Genomic DNA, 22,467 nt, shown 5'->3' with positions numbered 1-22,467 from the left:
TATTGGACAAATAATATTTATGATGTGTGTATAGATGTCTCTTAATTATAATTTATATCAGTCATTTAAGAAAATGAATGTAACAGTAGAAGAACGAAGTATGGGAATGTGGCCTTGTGTGAGGGAATGAAGGAAGAAAGAAAAAACCTCCTACCCTGCTCCTGGCTTTGATTTTGTAACTAAAGCAACTAGCTCTAAGTGCCCTCCTTCAATTGCTACCTGAGTGTTCGATGTGGAAAACACTTACCAGATCCTAGTAAGACAATAGATGTCGCCTTGTGTGAGGAAAATAAGGAAGAAAGAAAGAACCTCTTATCCTCCTCCTGCCTTTGACCTTGTAACTCAATAAACTAGCTCTGAGTGCCCTGCTTCAACTGGTATGTGAGTGTTCGGTGAGGGAAACAAAAAATTCTCTTACGAGATCCCAGTAAGACAATAGCATAAGCAACTACTTTGGCAGATGGAGACTACAAAAGGATTGCGATCTAATTAATTAGTATTATGTATCAAAGAGCTAGCTTTGAAATGCCTTGTAGACCTGGTTCTATGTCAATCTCGATCTAATTAATTAGTATTATGTATCAAAGAGCTAGCTTTGAAGCACATGGATTAGGTAGTTTTCTATCCTATTATTATAATGTTGCAAATTCCAATTCACAGATACTCTTGAGCTGCTCAGCTCAAAGCAGATTGGAATGGTCATATGCAACTGAACGTTGTTTACATCACTAGGTAAAGGTAGAATATACCCTTTTTTCCTGGCAACAAAATACGGTATAGTATTAGACACTATTTGGAATTTGCTCTATACATCCTGCTTGTTGAATTGTATCCACTAAAAGGCCCTTGTTAGGTGGGGCCTACATTTGGTGCATGTAAATGTCAGGTAAAGGCTTTTGAGGGCTTACTTACCTCATAATGTTGTTTAGAATGATGTAAAATTTGAAGTTCTATGCACTAAAGTCCTGAAACAATTGTCATAGGCAAGTTAGAGGCTTCATCGCTATAAATTGAGAGTTTTTTGGTGAGATGGTTAAGTCTCTATCTCGCTATAAATTGTGAGAAAGTTTTTGGTAAGATGGTTCTATTGGCTGAAACTTTTACATGCGAATTCGTTGTAAATTGAGAGTTTTTTTGGTAAGATGGTTCTGTTGGCTGAAAAATTTACATACGAACTTGCTATAAATTTAGAGTTTCTGATAAGATGGTTATGTTGGCTGAAATCTTTATATGCCCTATTTTCCAGGGTTATCTTATACTTGATTGCTTTGGCTTGTATCCAGTACATTCCAAAAAATACTATTCAAAAGTGCCTAACTACGTCTTGTCCAAATTCCTTTTGCTTTTGTAGGGTGTGTCAGCTTCCATCTGACAAGCATAAATATTCTCACCGAAGACATCTTTTACTACTTGATTTTACAGAGTTTAGTCTGCTATATAATGCACAAATTATGTGAACTTCCTATCCTGTTATCACTTAATTAAGATTAGCATAAGCATGTTGTAGCATTGATAAAGTGGGGATTCTTTTAGAAGCTGTAAGGTGATCAAGATTTATCAGATTTTCTTTTCAATTGTAATGTCATGCGGATGGATGTTTACAGTCTTGGGGTTTTACATTCGCTTTGAAGATGACAGTGTGGAGTCTGCTAAATCTGTGAGGCAGTGGAATGTGAAGATAGTTTCAGTATGAGATTTAGACTTTTCTGTTATTGTTTCGAGTATTGTCAAGCTTCCAAGCTCTGCTTCTATAACACGCTGCTTATGGATTTGTCTTGTTCCACATGATGGGATAAATTTCAGTCTATTAGAGCTTATTGTATCATGTACGCTCATTTATTTTGCCATTAATTTTGTCTGCTTATTGTTTAGCTCGTGTAATTTACCTGCAGATTAGTAAACATAAGCGGCATCAAGATAAAGCTGCAGCAATAGAGATTTGGGAGAAGTTGGATGCATACATGTGGGCTAGGAGGTCGGCCTCAATGCTTCTGTCAGCGGTTGCTCTAAACGTACGATTCTGCATCAAACCCCATTTTCTCTTCAAAAATTACCATTTTTTTACTTTTTGTGAGACCTTATGGTTTCTTTCTTTGTTGTTTTGACAGTTGGTGAAAACAACACCTCTTCAGGTTTAGTTTTTTCCTTCTCCTCTTTATTAATAAAGTTTTTGTTTGTTCTCTTGGCATAAACATAGATATTTTTTATTTCCGATTTTGTTGTTAGGGGCTTGAATGAATCAGATGTGAGAGTTAGGTGCAAAGACACTTGGATCTGAATCTGTTATATAATGTGATTTGTGGTTGTGGGCATGCAGGATCTACTTCAGCTCCTAACGCTAACACTTCTTCTGCCAGCAGTAAAAAGAGAGTAGTATCTTTGCAGACTATTTCTGAGATATTACGTCTGTTGGCTCTTCTTCTGGTTGGACTGGCTGCCCAAGTATATCAGTAGCAGTTTCAGAATATAATTTTCGCTATTTGGAAGGACTTAGGTGTTTACATGGTTCTGTGAGTAGTAGAGCCGCAATTCCTTGTCTTACTTGGATATTCAGTATTAGCAATAAAAGGTCAAGCTTTATATTCATTTTATGAGGCATATTCCCACACATATCATTTTCAGTATATAATATCAAAATCTCTATCTTATGCACAATAAAATCAGTATCAAATAAATTAAAAATTGTAGTGCTTCCTTTAAACCAAAATTTGAATTTGAAGCCATGAAAACATTGTATTTAAAATAAATTGATAGCATGTCCCATCAACCCTGTTCGGAGGCAGATTACCAGTGGCAGTTTCAGAATATAATTTCCGCTATTTGGAAGGACTTAGGTGTTTACTTGGTTCCGTGAGTAGTAGAGCTGCAATTCCTTTTCTTACTTGGATATTCAGTATTAGCAATAAAAGGTCAAGTTTTATCTTCATTTTATGAGTCAGATAGATGGCCTGGTTTTGGAATTGAATTATTGTGCTCTACACCTCATATTCTCACATTAGGTTTTCTTAATATTCTCACGTTAGGTTTTCCAATTTCAATAAAATATAAAAGAATCGCCTAGGATTTCATTTGTTTAGGTTTGATTTTGTAGGGACCTGTCTTGGTCCTATTAGAAAAGAATCTTTTAGGTTTTCATTTGTTAAGGCTTGATTGTGTAGGGATCTGTTTTGGTCTTTATAATTAGATAGCTTTGGGAGAAATATTGGACAAATAATATATACAATGTGTATAGATGTCTCTTAATTATAATTTATATCAGTCATTTAAGAAAATGAATGTAACTATCAACACCAACATGAAAAATTCCCAATGGAAAATACATATGGGGTATATTTAGATCACAATACCATATCACATATATATTTAATCTATGCTTTTCTTCCATCCCAATGGAAAATACATCTAGGTTATATTTAGATTCTCATTTATTTAAAAAATAAAATATTTGCATTCTTCAATTTATGCCTTACGGCGTTTCCTTTGCAACATTTGATGCAAATGCTAGTTATGAATATTTCAATTTAGTGTCATAATTATGTGTGAAGAAAAAATCAATATAATTTTTTGTTTACCCTGGTTTGAAAAACTTGGTACCTTCATATTAAACACACACAAAAAGCTCTTTACTTTTCTCGATAAAAAGAAGAAGGTGACAGTTTAGGACATTACAGTGAAGTCAATTTCAATAGTACCTTCATCTAAATGCCTGAAAGATATACCAAAGGTAATCAATCAGGAACATCAAAACTTAAAATAAAAAAATGTGAAAAGAATTTAATAAAGTTATCTCAAAAAAATGAAGAAATTTCTCGCTTAAAAGATCACAATCAGAAATTATTTACACAAGTCAAAAAGACCAAGGTTATGAAGCAAAAATTAGAACAAGAAAAGGAAGATGTCGAGAAGAAACTCAATGAAGGTCTATCTGAATAAGATGAAAACAATTCTCGCTTAAAGGGCCTAAATCAAAAGTTGTTGGAAGATAATAAAACATTAAAAAAATAGAAACATGAGTATCGAAACATTAAGAATAAAGTTAGTGAATTAGAAGCTAAAGAACTTTCACGTCCTCGACATCATGATCAAAATACACTTACACAAATTAAGAAATATAAAAAGGATAAAGTCGCTGGAAAACAAAGTACAACAATTGGTTAAAAGGGAAGCATTGAAATCTTTAGATGTGAAAAAATCAAGTTGAATAAAATGGAATAACTACATATCCCTTTAATCTCACAATTCAAAGAGATTTTATTCCAATTGAACTGAAGGCATACTTAGATGTTGCAGCACAAATAACGAAAATTCCAATTTAAAATCTTGTGTGTAAAGAAAATCATTTACCTGAAATAAGCCAAGAAAACATTACAAGTATGATTAGGGAAAATTGAACTCCTTATTGACATCCTAATCATAAGAGAATGTACATTAACCACTTAGGGTATCAACATGAATCAAAAGGAAAACAATTAACATATTTTCCGAAGAATACTTAGTACCAATATTATTAAGTGCCATGGTACAATTCATTGTTGGAAGCCTATAAGCACAACGCTCCATAGAGGATTGAATTAGGATGGTTATATCCTTTTTCAGTCTGACAATTTTGATCGACTCATAAAGGTTCATATCATCTTGCGTCATTAAATATGAAAGCTCCAAGAATTGGGAAAGATGTGAAAATATTACAAGACAAAGAAAAATATATCAAGCCTTTTCATCATTATGCTTTGAGGACAAAGCATTTCTAAAGGAGAAGACAATGTTATGAACATAAATATATTAATAATAATAACTAATAAGTATAATTAATAATTATGAAAAGACATGTTTATTATTTGGGACATGAATATTCATGAAAGGACATCTTGCCTAGTATTTATATGAGGCTCTTACTTGTAACCAAACATATCATTATTTCTTACATTATTTAATATATTATTATTTAATCCTTGATGGATTAATTTATATTCCAAATATTTTGGATATCTAGCTCATGAACTATGTTTAGCTATCACACAATCCATGAGTGCAATAGCAATAATAATACTCCATTTAGTTGTAATTACATACTTTATGATTGTTATATAAAATTGAAAAATATGTATTTATTTTATGAAGAGTTACAATTATAATTTTAATCATCACTTATTGTAGAACGTTTTATATTGCAAAAAATATTGAATTAAAAATTTACATCATTTCTAAATATTGTAACAAAATGAAAACAACACCTAAACATGGATTACTTGTATTCGATATAGTATGTTAGAGCATGTTAGCCATGGTACAAATTATCCTACATATTTCAAAGAAATTTAGAATATATTTGAATCTGGAATACTATATTTTTCATGATACTTATTCATTCTATGACATGCATATTAATGTTTGAACATATAGCATAGAGACAAGGAATTTAGAATATAATTGAATCTAGAATACTATATTTTTCATGGTACTTATTCATTTTATGACATGCATATTAATGTTTGAACATACAACATAGAGACAAGGATGAATAGAGACAAAGATTTTTTTCACTAGCAAAAGATAGAAAAAAACACACTTAATTATAATGATATATAAGTTACTGCTATAGGAGAGATTTTAAACTTTGGTAGTGGTACAATTGTCCACATCAAAATTTTTGACATAGTCACTAGGGAGTGGTCGAAAGAATACACAAAAACCTAGTAAAAATAATTAGTGCTAGTATGCAGAAAGCATTACAACATATGCATAGAAGGTGCCTATTGAGGCCTTAAAACCTCCCCTTAATTTTTTTAAACTTATGCTACCATCCATATAAATTTTGCTAATATCCCCTTTGGAATGCTTTGTTTTGCTTTATTTTGAGTGTTTTGACTCTTCTATTTTTCTTCTTTTGATGACCCCATCACTTTCATCTCGTTGTTAGCTTTCCAACAACATAAATTTCGCTTAATTCCACCACATGGTTTGAGAATTATAATTGGTCAAAGTTGGGTCATTTTCATTGCCTCAGCATATCATATATATATATATATATATATATATATATGTATATGTATGTATTTATATAGCTTGTAAATATAATTTTTAGTTATTTAATTAATTTAACTTTATATAAAATATATATAATGTACATTTGATTAAAACATAATAAAATAAATTATATAATATATTATATAAATAACAAAAATTAGAATATAAAAAAATACAAAATAAATAAAACATACTATAAAACTATTAAAATAACCCTCCTCATCCACATTATATATAACAAATATAAAACAAATCCATTATATTACGCTTCTCCACTAAGCAATTGTGTGTCGCCTCATGCCTTAGAAATGGTTATAACTAGCATTTGCACCACATGTTGCGAAGGAAACGTTGTAAGGCAATGACATAAGAAACAATAGCATAGAAGAAAGAAGTCAAAATTTAGTTTCAACTCCTAATGCATGAACAATATAAAATAGCAAATATAGAGAGAGAAAAGTCAAGCATTCTTTCAGAGAACCTGATATAATATTATAAATCTAGTGTGAATCTAATTAGTTTGAAAAAAGAACCACCCAAAAATAAAATAAAAATCACCAAGGTATGCCCAAACACAGAGGCACAAAATCCCAGTTTTCAATTCCATAAGTCAATACAAACCAGTGCTTCAAAGAGAACATGTCCATTATGTTTCCTATGTTTTAAGGACAGGGGGACTCTTTACAGATTATCCCTGCCATCCCCGATATTTCTCTTTCCATCTTAAGCATGGCACCACAACAAATTTTAACTAATTACAAACATTTCTTAAGCCTACTGGTTCATGAAATTTTGTATCCTCTCCTTTTATTGTTTTAAGGACACTCTTTCTCCCACCATAGCCTATAATATAATAGTAGTGCATGGAACTTACTGGAAAGAAATACACATCACTCAGCTTCTTTTGGGCATGGAATCCCCCCAAGACATGTTTTGGGGCTCAAAGCCCAAGTTTTGACCCGATATTGTTGTAAAGACTCCACGAATTGCGGGCACGGAGTGCGAAATGTATGATAGAGTCACAGGGTTGTCCACCCTAGTTTTGTAATGTAATGTTGGCTAGATAGACCTACCCATGGTCTGCGGACCATGGGATTGTATAAATAGAGCAAGGCTCTAAGTGTAAAAGAGAAAAAAAAAGGATAGTGAAGAAGTAGAGAGAAGAAAGAGTCTAAGTATATAACTGTGTCTTTGGGTCGTAGGGTAGGAGAAGGCTCTGCATCTAAGTGCGTAGAGGCCTAGTATTCCGCAGCTGAGCGCGCGGACCCCTGCAGTTGAGTGTGTAGGGCAGAGTCGAGTTTGTAACTGAAGAAGAAATTAATAAAGAGAATTTTTGTTACCAATTTGTGTATCTGTACTTGGATTAGTGCATGTTTGATATAAATTGCAAATACACTGTTTATTTACTCTGCGCACTTGTATGAATGATTTATATTGCTAAGTATAACTTAAAGCATGAAAGTAGGCTAAATTGATCAACTAACAGTGGAATACGAGTAAGGACTTGGGTAATAACAATGTTCAGCCCCTGAGTAGGGTTGTGCGAAGGAAGTATCTCAGGCTGCGAGGTACGGGAGATGCGTGTAGCGACGTGCACGCAGGGTCGAACCGTGGACCAATTGAACTCATCAGACATCTCCAAGGTACGGAAAGCTGGTTCTAGCACCCTCCCATACTACTTCGGGTGAGATCTCAGTCCGCACTCTGTGGACTGTTGCTGAAAGGGCCAGTAGTACCGGGATTTGTTTGGCTAACTTAACTTTGAACCTGGGTCAGGCCCTAATAAGCCAACAAATGGTTCTGTTACTGAGACCGGGATCTGCATAAGAGATGTATGATGTCGTATCACTGGAATCCTACAAAGAAAGAAATTGAAGAGTGGTTGGACAGAAAGATTCACGAGTTCGCGGCGCAGGAAAACAGGAATTCGCGAGTATCAAAGGAAGAGTGGTTGGAGCACTACTATATACGGAAATCCACGAAATTTTCTTTGCATCCTTCCCCTATGAGTTGTATGAGTGGATCGCAAAGCTAGCAGACAGTCAGGGAAGGTGTAGGCTTGACAAACTGATTGGGTGGACTCCAGAGTTAGTGCGCAGAGTGGAAGCATCAGAAGATAAGATCGCGTGCACTGTGGACCATTGGCTCGATCAAATTATAGGAGGTTTTATCACCGAGTTCGCGGTAGATACTTCAGTCAACTACAGTGAGGCAGAATGACACTTCCTCAAAGGACCGCGAGGTAAGTATGTTAAATCTTTGAACACTTGAATTAAGATGCTACTGTGTGAAAAGCGGGTTATGTGAATAAATTGATGTTTGGGGCTACGCGAAGTGGGAGGATCTACAGAAATGAAGGTAGCGAAGAATTAGAGACTAGTCCCTTGATTTCACCTCCACGGGAGAGCGAGGAGGAGCTCGCGAAAGTTTCACCAAGAAGTACAATCACTCTGATAAGACAACGAATTCTGCGCATAGCACCCCCACCTACACCACCACCAGTTTCACCATCTTCAACCCCATCTTCGTCCACACCAGCTCCGCCACTACCACAGTTCAATATGGCGAGCGAAATAAATTTTTCAGTGTTCAAAGGAATAGGGAATGAAGATTCAGACCAATTTTGGTTTGTGGTAAAGGCTGTATGGGAAGCGCAAGGAGTCACGGATGACAACATAAAGAAAGCAATGCTGGTCAGCACCTTGCAGGATTGTGCACTGACGTGGTACATTAAGCATTCTAATGACAATCCAAACGCAGGGATCGTGGATATCCAAGCTGCACTAAACAAGGAATTTAGCAGGCCAAAATTAGAGACATAGTCGATTATCGGGTTTAAGGAAATCATGATGCTTCTAGGCGAGACCCCCTGGGAGCTGGATCAGAGACTGAAGGGTATGATTCGTGAAGCCAACATGACCTTGATGGATGGGCAACACTGTGCATGGTTTGTAGCGTCGCTAACGCCACATCTAAGGACCGCACTATCACAACAGAAGCTATCCACTCAGGCCGAAGCTTTGGAGATCGCAATGAGACTGCATGAGACCCCAATACAAGATCCTAACCTGGGAGTCCAACAGATCCACGCGCAGTTGAAAAATTTGTGCCTTGAGATGTAGAGCTTGAAACAAGATAGGACAACTCACCCAAAAGCGTGTGAGGAGGTATGGTGCATAAAGTGAAAAGGCCAGGGACATGACAAGGACCATTGTCCAGTCTTCGCGAACTACCTGGCGGGAGGAGGGTCGATGCCATTGAGACCAAAGGCACAAGCAAGACCGAGCACAACACCTGCATTATGGTGCGTGATTTGTTAGATAGGAGGGAAGCATGCTACAGATAACTACCATCTATTACAGAAGTATACGTAGACGTCCCAATAGTTATTTTGTAATTTCTGTAGGTCATTAGGCCACGATGAGCGTACCTATAGAATTTATGAACTGATGATGGATCAGACTCCTACCTACAGAGTTCAGACCGAAAAATGAGCCCTCGACCAAAATACAGATATGGAGCACACTGGATTTCAAGGGCGCAGATGAGGTCGAGGTGGAATGGGACCAATAAGGGGTCACAGACAGCTGATTTGCTACAATTGCGGAGGGTCGGGGCATTATTCCCACGATTGTACAAATCCGACGAGAGCATCATGTTGATATTGTACCCAATTTGATCATGAGATGGAGGACTACCCCACACTGATAGCAAGGTTGTGCGATAAAGGAACACTCCAGCCTCCCCCAACTCAGAACCTGCAAATGATGAGGTCTGATCCATGCGAGGACCCGAATGTAAACATCGTGCTCTGAAGCGGTATCACGACATGAGATGACAAGGGCAAGCAACCTGAAGAGAGTGTCTGGGTTCATAAGGCTCCAACAAAGGAACCAGAGTTCGATTTGGAGCACGCAAAGGAGACATTCATGGAAGCTAAGAAGAGCTTCATGGAGGCCTCCACTTCAGGTAGTAAAGACAAACTAGAACCAGAAATGGACCCATCAATGCTCACTACCTTTCTGGAGACATGCATGAAGCTGTTGCGCGATAGCAAGGCTGTGAAGGGATTGTAAGAACTCATCACTAGATGTGTTGGGTCAGGAGAACTGCACGTAGTCCGGAAGGTTGAGAATCACACAACGCAAACAGGAAGGGAGATGAGATTGACTGCGTAAATCGGGGAATATGAAATGGATCAAGTGATTTTGGATCTAGGATCGGACACGAACGTCTTACCAAAGCAGACATGGGAGCGCATGGGTAGGCCTGCACTGCAATGGTCACCGATCCAACTACGAATGGAAAACCAACAAAAGATCCTACCCATGGCAAGATTGCAGGGAATAACGGTACATATCGAAGGTGTGAGCGCGCTTGCAGATTTTGAAGTGATAGAGATTGTTGATGACAACAATCCCTATCCCGCACTACTGGGAATAGATTCGGCCACTGACATGATTTGGGTGATAAATCTAAAGAAGCGCAAGATGATTTTTGAGAAAAAGTCACTACGCGTAGTGGTACCTTTAGACCCTGCAGAAGGATCGCGCTACACAGATCCGGTGTGCGATAACGATAGCGATGATGATATAGACTGTATCTACAAGATAACTGCGCAGGAGCAGGATTGGGTGAATCCATTAGCGGATGGCAGGACTTTGTGGGAGCGCGAAAGCTCCTGCACCTCAGATTCAGACGAGGAAATAAAATGATGGCAGCACTGGTTACACGAGGTAACCACACTCAACTGCAACATGATGGTAAGGTCACTGCACTACGTGACAACAAAAGTAAGAGATTTGCATATGTATGACGGGTTGAGAAAAGTGGATGATTTCTTGAACAAATTTTAAAGAGAGGTGTCGGAACAGAAGTAGTTCGATGCTCTGAAATGGATACTGCGCGCTATGCCCGCAAGGTGGTGGGGTATGCATCAAAGAAGTTTTGAGGACTGGCGCAAATGCAGAAGGATGATGCTCATGCGGTTTGGAAAGCCTCAGATGAGGATGAAAGCCGAGTATGATGGACGAAACAACCTGCACACCCACCTCTCTAGATGGGTATGGGCGTATGGTACACAACCTGCATGAACGCACACTTTCCTTGCGATAGGAAACGAGACCAACACGAAGGAGCGAGCAAGACGATGGCGTGAATGACGAAGTATGATAAGACCAAGCGAGCCAAAGATTATCTGTGTGGAAGCCTTTGACAAAGTGTGTGAAGTACTGAACATGGTCCACCATGTGAGATGCACTAACTAGGACCTGCGCGTACCAACGGTTCTATGGGCTTATAGGACCATGTGCAAAACCTTGACCACGCGAGAACTTCTGACGTTGAAGTATGAAGAAGATGTTGTAATCCCTATGGAGCATGCAAAGCCTAGTCTATGCATAGCAACACCTGTAGACACGATGGTTCGCGAAGCCCGAAAAGAAGGAACCATGCAGCCGCAAGAGACAGAACACATGAGACTTGAGGAAGAAATCCAATAGGGAAACCTTAGACTCCGCAAAATTGAAAAAGAAAGGGTACGGTTAAGAGAGAAAAGTGCTTTGATGGACGCAGAGGTCAAGAAGCTAGAGGACGAGATAAAGAAATAGTTTCTCACCGAAAACACTAGAATGGTAAGGCAAGGTGTGTACGATCAGACTGACAAGTTTAAGAACTATCGCCATGAATTGGTTAGTCTGATGCCTTGGCTTGGATCGCATATCGCCAAATGTAGTGACCAAGGTAGCGTGTTGCAAACGGTGAAGTGCGTGATGCCGACCACAACCATAGAAGGTGGGGATTCTCCAAGAACCATGATGGAGGACAGAATGGAGCTCCACACGGGTGGTGCGACCACCTGACTAGCCAAGGGAAGGACAGTCTTAGTGCTCCAGGCAGTTGGAAGGAAGCGCAAGACTATAAACTATCCTGCCCGGGAGCTGCACGATGTTGGAGATGCACACAGAAATAGAGAGTCACAAGGTCCACGACTACGCACAGGGGACTGTGCTGCCGCGCGGATTGGCCAAAAAATGACTATTGAAGTCACTGTTCACAATGGGATGATCGACTTGAGGCCAAATGGAGCGGGCAGTGAACATTTAAGATGCGATTTATGGGCAATATTTGAGAATATCTGCCACCAAGAAAGCATTAATGGATCAGAATTGGGGGGAATGATCAAATTCGAATTTAAAAAGGGCTATAAAACACAAAGGGCTACTCAGAAAACAACACTTGGTTGTTTGTGAATTAAGTGATTAAGCAGAGCCCTAAGCATTGTGAGTCGAGCATTGATTGAGCCCCTAAATTCACGAGTGACAGATTACAGCCTAGATATGATGACAACAACTAAGAATGGTTTGGGAATAGAAGAGGTAACCGTCGGAAAGGTCGCGTAGGCCCTAACTGTGGAGGATGTTCCAGAAGGTGATGGGGTTGTAGCAAAGATCCCTAAATCACTGCGTACATCAAGACCTAAGAAGGATAAACAAGCAATGTCTCTCGTACACGTGTCCGCGAGGAACCTGCTGCGCAACAAACTATTAATGGAAGGGAAGCGGAAAGTTTTCACGAAAGAAACAGATGAGGAAGAAGAAGATTTTCAAGCCCTTATCATCACAGAGGAAGAAGACGAAGGCATGGAGGAGGATATTCAACATACACGCTCTGCGACAAAATTTCCCACATATGTCCCCTCGTGAAAAGGGAAGGCCAAAGTGCCCAAGGACTTGGACGAAACCAAGAGTTCACTCCAGACCCCACTCCTCCTAGACGGCATTGTGTTTGAAGGCATGCACCTGGGCTGCATGTCAACCATGAAGTTTGAATATTGGGACCTCGCTGACCATGAGAAGTTCCCTCACCTGGATACCAGGAACCTCATGAAGTAGAACATTGTGGGGGTGGTGACAATGTTAGAGCTGCGGAAGTGGCTGCACAGAGTGGAAAAGGTTGGGCTATTGAACCTACTATGGGTGTCGCATTTCCATCGTGCCCTAATAGCAATTTTCGTCATCAAGTAGTTGCTCTGCTTAGTGCATGATGGGTATCTATGGCTGGAGGAGCCCATCCCCATCATTACAGACCTAATTCATTGCATTTACCGGCTACCATACAAAGGAAAGGACCCCACAACCACATCAGAAGGGAAGGGTAGTGATTTGGCCCTCGTGGAGGCTGTGAAGACGAAGTACAAGCTGGAGAAGAAGAAGAGCGACTACACCATCTCCAACATCAAGGACAAAGCAATACACGTAGCAACCCACATCCTGGCCAGCAAAGTTATGCGAAAGTGTCACGCAGACGAGGTACCTGCACTGGTGATCGCACTGGCCGAGCAATGTGCGGAGGGGGTCCAGTTTAACTGGGCTGAATTCCTCTACATGGAATTCTTGAAGAATTGTCACAAAGCCTAGGAGCAGGGTAAAACCTTCCACTACGTGTGGTTGTTGCTATCCATAGTGCTCGTAGTGGTGGAACTGTCGGAGGACAGTCAAATCCCCCTAATTGACAGAGATTTACCGGAGGCCATGAAGTACGCTTCGCTTTGGGCCACGAAGGATGTGAAAAGGATACACAACAGTAAGATCTTATGGGTGCTCATGGAGATGAACATCCACATGTGGATCAACTGGAAGCCGCGGTTGTCGCCCATGGTGTACAACAGTTTGCAGATTTTTACAAAATTAAAGGCAGACATGGACAACATATTTATTAGGGCACGAAAGGATTCGACGAAGCAGCGGAAAAAGCTACCTTTTGTAGCCACTGATGACGCCATTTTCACTGTCTTGGAGGCATGGCCTCCGGAATGGCGCGCCCCAGATCTTGCAAAACTAGAGAGGGCGGCAGCACAGAAGAAGAAGGATGATGCCAAGCTTCACATCACACAGTTGGCCGAGAAAAGGCGGAAGGAAACAACAGCAACCGTCGAGCAGAAAAAGGCCGCAGAAGCAGTTGCAGTAGCACAGGAAGCAACCGCGAAGGTGGGCGAGTGCCAAGCAACACCCTTGTAGGGGCAAGAGGCAGAGGAAGTAGAAACAACAAAAGGGAGCGCGAACCCAAGGAATGCGTCCACACAGTTGAAGCCCCCATACATGGTAGAGCAAGCAGGATCGAGGAAGAAGGTCAAGGCCTCGAAATTGGCCATTGACCTGATCACCCTAATCGAGGGTGATCTGCATGACATCAGTGAGACGGTGCGCGATGTCACAAATGAGGCTCTCCAGGATTTTATGCAAGAGCACCAAACTATGTTTGGGACCCTCAGAGCGTAGTTGCAAGAGTTACAGGTGCGTCCCCCTCAAGTGGGTACCCTTTCAGCCCACCTCGCAGTAGGATCCTCGATAGCAAAGCAAATGTTGCATGCATGGATGGAAAACACAATAGTGTTGCCAGAAGGGGTCCTAGTGACATTGAATGAGGTCGATAGATTTTCGGTTAGCATGATGAAAGGCCTTGGCCTTAATCTAGCTGCCCTTCCACGTGAGACACTATATCTGTTATAGTATGGGATAACGGCAAAGCCGCGTGCTAGGGAGAGCCGTGCGATCTAAGTCCTCAGTGAGCAAAATATAAACATGGAACAACTCAGCTTACAGCGCGATGAATTGGTGTCACAAAATCAGCAGTTGGTGCAGGTGGTAGGCGACGCTTGTTGCAGTGTCCCAGAGCTGGCCATCCCAGCAGATCTACCAACAGAGGTGTGGATCCATAGGCTAGCAGTAGGAGTCCGCGAGGCCAGGGAAGAAACGACAAAGGTTCAGCTGGAGCTGAATCTTCAGATCGCTGAGCTGTGGTTAAAGGCACAGCCTTCCACTCCCCTGAAAGTCAGAGAGCAATGCACTAGCGCTATCACAACGAGATTGGAGGAAATCGGAGGTGTAGTACAAGACTGTACTAGCATGTTGGAACAAGCACTTGAAGTCCTCACAACTCTACAGGAGGACCCCAACATCCAGCGCTTGGAGACAGAAGCACATGAACTCCAACAATAATACAACAGTGTTCGAAGAACTACGCAGACAGTAGTTCTCACCTAGAGGCTTGTGAGGATGCAGCAAGCCAAAGCACTGAAGGAGCAAGTGGATGCGGTGTGACACAAGGAGGCAGTCTTCAAGCGTGCGTTCAGCCTTGGATCGACGAGGCCTTCACTATCACAACAAACATCAAATGAAATCTTGCACACATACAGGGGATGCACACATACAGGGGATGCACACATTAATGTAGAGAAGCACCCCAGACACAGAGGTCTCAGAACATCGGATGCAGTAGATCTAGCAAGTAGCAGCTCAGTGTGTTGTGGACCTCAGCACAGTTTGAGAACAATTGGAGGGACTTCGCTCCAAGATAGCCACGCTGAACGAGTGACTTGAGGGTGAGTCATGATGTTTGTGTTTGAGACCTGTTGGGAATGGAATCCCCCCAAGACATGTTTTGGGGCTCAAAGCCCAAGTTTTGACCTGATATTATTGTAAAGACTTCGCGAATTGCGGGTGCGGAGTGTGAAATGTATGATAGAGTCACAGGGTTGTCCGCCCTAGTTTTGTAATGTAATGTAGGCTGGATACACCTACCCATGGTCCACGGACCATGGGATTGTATAAAGAGAGCGAGGCTCTAAGTGTAAAAGAGAAAAAAAAGGATAGCAAAGAAGTAGAGAGAAGAAAGAGTCTAAGTATTTAAGTGTGTCTTTGGGTCGTAGGGTAGGAGAAGGCTTTGCAACTGAGTGCGCAGAGGCTTGGTAGACTACAGTTGAGTGCGCGAACCCCTACACCTAAGTGCACAGGGTGTAGTCGATTTTGTAACTGAAGAAGAAATTAAGAGAAGTTTTGCAATCAATTTGTGTATCTGTTCTTGGATTAATGCATGTTTGATATAAATTGAAAATATACTGTTTATTTACTCTGCGCACCTGTATGAATGATTTATATTGCTAAGTATAACTTAAAGCATGCAAGTAGGCTAAATTGATCAACTAACAGTGGAATACGAGTAAGGAATTTGGTAATAACAACATTCGACCCTCGAGTAGGGTTGCGCGAAGGCAGTATCTCAGGTTGTGAGGTACGGGAAAGTGTGCATAGTGATGTGCGCGCAGGGTCGAACCATGGACAACTTGAACTCATCAGACATCTCCAGGGTGCGGAAACCTGGTTCTAGCACCATCCCATACTACTTCGGGTGAGACCTCAGTCTGCACTCCGCCGACTACTGCCGCAAAGAGCTAGTAGTACTGGGATTTTTTTGGATAACTTAGCTCTGAGCCTGGGTCAGGCCCCAATAAGCCAACAACTTCTAGGAGAAGCCACCAAAAGTGCAACAACATTATGAAAAAAGTGGTTGTAATGTTTCGTGAGAGCCACTTCACCTATTTGTCTCACATCACTCAAGGAGCTTGGGTTATACTTATTTTTGACCTATTGAATGCTCAGGGCGAATGAGTTGTATCTTAAATAACTTCAGTAACTCTGAAGTTGATGCGGTGGGATTTATTGTGAGTAGGCTTAAGAAATGTTTGTAATTAATTAAAATTTATTGTGGGGTCATGCTTAAGATGGAAAGAGAAATATCAGGGATGGATGGGATCATCTGTAAGGAGTCCCCCTATCCTTAAAACATAGGAAACTCAATGGACATCTTCTCTTTGAAGCACGGTTTATATTGACTTATGGAATTGAAAACTGGGATTTTGTGCCTGTGTGTTTGGGCACACCTTAGTGATTTTTATTTTATTTTTGGGTGGTTTTTTTTTCAAACTAATTAGATTCACACTATGTTTATAATATTATATCAGGTTATTTGAAAGAATGCTGGACTTTTCTCTCTCTATATTTGTTATTTTATATTGTTCATGCATTAGGAGTTGAAACTAAATATGGTTCTTCTATGCTCAGTTTTAGGTTGCATATATATCACATTCCCACTACTGTACCTTCAGATTGTTTGCATTTCTTGAATTTCAAGAGGCATCCCTAGGTTGAGAGCTCATGTTAGTATCATGGTATTTTTCGTATGTTTCCTCCTTTGATCGATTAACTAGTACATGCTTGAACCTTTTTTGTAGGCAAGAAGACAAAACATTTTTCCCATAAAGATTCCTGTAGTTCCCAATGACAAGGAAACTCAATTTAGCATCTTCCCCCAAGGGGCCGAATACTGGTGTGACATTCAAAAGCATGATCATCAAAGTCAAGAGAAATGTGGAACCCAAGCCAGGATTCAATATGCAAGGGAGGGACTTTCCAAGCATTTTCAGGAAAGAAAGTGAAGAATTTGATGACAAAAGGAGACTTGGGGTAGAAGCACAAACACCATCATTAAAGTGTGAAAAATCCCTGAAACTTTATATTGCTAAGAAACAAGATTCAGGATGGTGTAAACCTTTAGTTGGTGGAAATGCATTGGAAAATGCTTTACCTCTGTATAAGGAAAATGATCTCCTTCCTTTCGATAATCAAGCACTGCAGAGAGGATATTCTCTCAAGAAAAGGAAACAAAGGATATATGAGGATTTTCCATATGATGAAAGCCACAAAATGGAAAAATCTAGCCGTTCAGAGTTGGCACGTGCCACATGCTAGACACAAATGGAAATCCCAAATATGTTGGAAATTTTTTTAACCTCATGTGGAGGGAATTTTGTTCAGTGATTCCTTATTGGATATTGACAGTGAAAAGTGTTCTCCTTCAATTGATGGAAGCTGTATTGCTTTCTTCATTCATGCCAGAATAGAAAAACTGCTACCAGGTATTGACCTACCCATGACAACCATCAAAAGAATAATGGCATTGCCATTGAAGACAAGAACAAGCTAACCGTGCACGAGTTGGAAGCAAATGCATATCGTTCTATGTTACAGGCCTTTCATGCTAGAGGTCCATTAAACTGGGAAAGAGTGGATTTACTATCCATTATCCGCCTTCAATTGCATATTACTTGGGAAGAGAACGACCTTGAGGTTAAAATAATTTTGTTTTAACATCAACTGAAAAAGAGATAATCTAAATGGTACCACGTACGCTTTCCAAGTTTTCAAGTGTTTCTTAACAAAGGCTTATCTATGAACTATTTGTAAGTTGTTGACATACATGGGCACATTACCCTGCTTTTGAAATTAGACCCAGACCCTTGGGGAGTAAACCTAAAGTTACATAACAACTGTAACCCTGACTTTCTGGCCAAATATTCAGGTATTAACATAATGGCCTTATTTCCCTCCTTTTAGTTGTACTTGTAATACATACAATTAGCAGATGTCAATGAAGTTTGGACTAGGTAAAACATAGTATCCACTCTGGTAGCTAAACTTACATAATAACCATATACTTGACTTTCTGACTATGAATTTAGGTATTAACATAATTGCCTCAGTAGTTTCCTTTTAACTGTACTTGTAATACACATGATTAGAAGAACCATAGAAGTTTAGATTGAGTAAAACATAGTATCCACTATGGTTGCTACTTAAGGTTCCAAAGAGATTACTAATGGATTCTATTCTAGAGTACTTCAAAAAAACTTGAGCTTCTTCTAGGCATTGCCAACAAGCCATCCATAGAAACAACCAATATAATGAGCACAAAGAAGCGCAAAAGGTTTGCTTTTAGAGGCTGCCCAAATTAACCTTTGAAAGAAAGATATTATCATTATTCATTCCTTTTTGCTCATTTATATACAAATAGTTGTTTAACCAATGTTTTCATTGATGTCAAAACCATGAGGAGCATGCAGAAGAAATATGTCAAACCCGGAAGGATGGAGTTTTACACCCAAGAGAAAGGTGCCTCTCCCCTCAGAGGTGTCCACTTTAGAAGACCCTTTTATTGCATAAATATAGTCCATATGAAAATGAGAGCTACATAATCAACTGGCCTCTTTCGAGACCTTTCTAGTGATAGGTGGCAAGCCTCCTAACTCCTCACAGTTGAGGAGAAATGATTTTTTTTTATGCATACATATATACAACATGTCAATAGCAAAAGTCGGCTTATCTAAGTGGTCAAGTCAGCCCCACTTAAAAATACAATTCAAAAGGGGACAAGTTGGCTCCAAGATAGCCCCCAAAACTAGTATTTATAGCCACACATGTGGCTCAATTTAGACACCAAAAAAAAATTGGCTAAGGAATAAGGCTCAAGATAAACCACATGAGATCTAAGCTAAGGAGAAGGTTGAGCTATCTGAGGAGAAGAATCGAGTTTTGTGGACTACTTTTTTTGTTAGAAGGCTGAGCTAGCTGAGGGAGGATTGCAAAGTTTTTTTTTGTGCATATTCTTCTGTGGTACGCAATCTTTCTCCCACCCATAGCCTAATATAATAGTAGTGCATGGAACTTACTCGAAAGAAATACACATCACTCAGATTCTAGTAGCAGCCACCATAAGTGCATCAACGTTATGAAAAAAGTGGTTGTAATGCTGGGTGGGAACCACTTCACCTAGTTTTCTCACATTACTCAAGGAGATTGGGTTATACTTCTTTTTGACCTATTGAATGCTCAGGTCAAATGAGTTGTACCTTAAATAACTTCAATAACTCTGAAGTTGATGCGGTGGGATTTATTGTGAGTAGGCTTAAGAAATGTTTGTAATTAGTTAAAATTTATTGTGGGCCATGCTTAAGATGGAAAGAGAAATATCGGGGATGGATGGGATTATCTGTAAGGAGTCCCCCTATCCTTAAAACATAGGAAATGCAATGGACATGTTCTCTTTGAAGCACTGGTTTGTATTGACTTATGGAATTGAAAACTAGGATTTTGTGCCTGTGTGTTTGGGCATACCTTAGTGATTTTTATTTTATTTTTGGGTGGTTCTTTTTTCAAACTAATTAGATTCAAACTATGTTTATAATATTATATCAGGTTCTCTGAAAGAATGCTGGACTTTTCTCTCTATATATTTGCTATTTTATATTGTTCATGCATTAGGAGTTGAAACTAAAGTTGGTTCTTCTATGCTTAGTTGTAGGTTGCTTATATATCACATTCCCTCTGTTGTACCTTCATATTGTCTACATTGCTTGAATTTCAAGAGGCATCCCTAGGTTGAGAGTTCATGTTAGTATCATGGTTTTTTTCCTATGTTTCCTCCTTCGATCGAATAACTAGTACATGCTTGAACATTTTTTGTAGGCAAGAATCCAAAACATTGTTCCCATAAATATTCATGTAGTTCCCAACGATAGGGAAAATCCTTTATCATCGTCCCCCAAGGGGCCAGATACTGGTGTGACATTCAAAAGCATGATCATCAAAGTCAAGAGAAATTTGGAACCCAAGCCAAGATTCAATATGCAAGCGAGGGACTTTCCAAGAATTTTCAGTAAAGTAGGCGACGAATTTTATGACAAAAGGAGACTCAGGGCAGAAGCACAAACACCATCATTAAAGTGTGAAAAATCCTTAAAACTTTATATTGCTAAGAAACAAGATTTAGGATGGTGTAAACCTTTAGTTGGTGGAAATGCACTGGACAATGCTTTACCTCTGTATAAGGAAAATGATCTCCTTCCTTTCGATAATCAAGCACTGCAAAGAGGATATGCTCTCAAGAAAAGGAAACAAATGATATATGAGGATTTTCCATGTGATGAAAGCTACAAAGTGACAAAATCTAGCCGTTCAGAGTTGGCACATGCCACATGCCAAACACAAATATAAATCCCAAAGAATGTTGGAAATCCTTTTGAACCTCATGTGGAGGGCATTTTGTTCGGTGGTTCCTTATTGGATACTAATAGTAAAAAGTGTTCTCCTTTAACTGATGAAAGTTGCATTAATTTTCTTCATTCATACTGAAATAGAAAAACCACTACCAGGTATTAGCCTGCCCATGACAACCATCAAAATAATATTGGCATTGCCATTGAAGATAGGAACAAGCTAACCGTGCATGAGTTGGAAGCAAATGCATATCGTTCTGTGTTACATGCATTTCATGCTCGAGGTCCACTAAACTGGGAAAGAGTGGATTTACTATCCATTCTTTGCCTTCAATCGCATATTACTTGGGAAGAGCACGACCTTGAGGTTAAAATAATTTTGTCTGAACATAAATTGTGAAAAATCCCTGAAACTTTATATTGCTAAGAAACAAGATTCAGGATGGTGTAAACCTTTAGTTGTTGGAAATGAACTGGACAATGATTTACCTCTCTATAACGAAAATGATCTCCTTCCTTTTGATAATCAAGCACTGCAAAGAGGATATGCTCTCAAGAAAAGGAAACAAAAGGATATATGAGGATTTTCCATATGATGAAAGCTACAAAGTGACAAAATCTAGTCGTTCAGAGTTGGCACATGCCACATGCCAGACACAAATAGAAATCCCAAAGAATGTTGGAAATTCTTTTGAACCTCATGTGGAGGGAATTTTGTTCGGTGGTTCCTTATTGGATATTGATAGTAAAAAGTGTTCTCCTTCAACTGATGGAAGTTGTATTGCTTTTCTTCATTCATACCGAAATAGAAAATCGCTACCAAGTATCGGCCTGCCCATGACAACCATCAAAAGAATAATGGCATTGCCATTGAAGATAAGAACAAGATAACCATGCACGAGTTGGAAGAAAATGCATAGCAAATCCATTATATTACCCTTCTCCACTAAGAAATTGTGTGTAGCCTCATGCCTTAGAAATGGTTATAAATAGTATTAAACGATGGAGGGAATATGCATCTTATTATTTATTAACCCACAAGATCACCCTTTGACCAAGTCAATTGGGTCTCAATCGAGACTTGGGACAGATAAACCCCGAGATGACATAATCCCTGACAAATATCGCTTAATATATTTTTTCCCACCCACTCCCCATTGGGCTATTTCTTGAATGGTTTAAATTAAATCGAGCCAAAATGGCTGATACCCAGGGATCTTAAGGGGAGAAAGCCTTTGGAGCCTAAAGCATATGATATAAAAAGGGGAGATACAAGGTTTAATATTAACTTTTTTAAATATTGTAATGGGCCCTTCCTTTCATCCACATGGATCTATGCCCCCTGCCCACTCACAGAACCCTTCTTCCACATAAGCCTCCACCCATGTTGGTCCCTCATAATGTATATGAGATTTTATTTTTTATTTTTTCACGGTGGGAAAATGTTAAAATTTGAAAATAGGGCCAAACTCCATGTGGGTCACCTTATTCATGGCTGATAATATTTTTCCTAGATTCCTCTTGTCAAGAGGTGTAGGATTGATCTAAAGATCATCTGATTCTGAGAAGTATTTATGGAGATATGAATTTATTTTGATTATGGACAAATTGTCAAAGTCGGCCAACAACTTATGTAGGCTCAGAAGTCCAACAGACACATCTATTCATCTTCAACGTTTGGATATAAATACAGGATGCCTCCTCCTCATTTGGTCACTGACTTCTCATCATATCTCTCTCTCTTTTGCACAGAAAAGAGTCTCTTTCTC

The 22,467-nt window shown here is 39.5% G+C and overlaps 2 pseudogenes; both read left to right on the top strand.

Moving 5' to 3' along the window:
- Positions 1-13,621: 13,621 nt before the first annotated feature.
- Positions 13,622-18,035, top strand: LOC149263331 (uncharacterized; annotated as a pseudogene).
- Positions 18,036-19,678: 1,643 nt separating this feature from the next.
- LOC149263330 (uncharacterized) lies at positions 19,679-21,098 on the top strand (annotated as a pseudogene).
- The last annotated feature ends 1,369 nt before the right edge of the window (positions 21,099-22,467 follow it).

This window comes from Pinus tabuliformis, chromosome 6 (genome assembly GCF_031772625.1).
Source record: "Pinus tabuliformis cultivar Carrire ecotype Pingquan chromosome 6, CPIR1, whole genome shotgun sequence".
In the NCBI taxonomy this organism is placed as follows: domain Eukaryota; kingdom Viridiplantae; phylum Streptophyta; class Pinopsida; order Pinales; family Pinaceae; genus Pinus; species Pinus tabuliformis.
The sequence above is the reverse complement of the archived record's forward strand: the minus strand, read 5'-3'. Positions and strand labels throughout refer to the sequence as shown.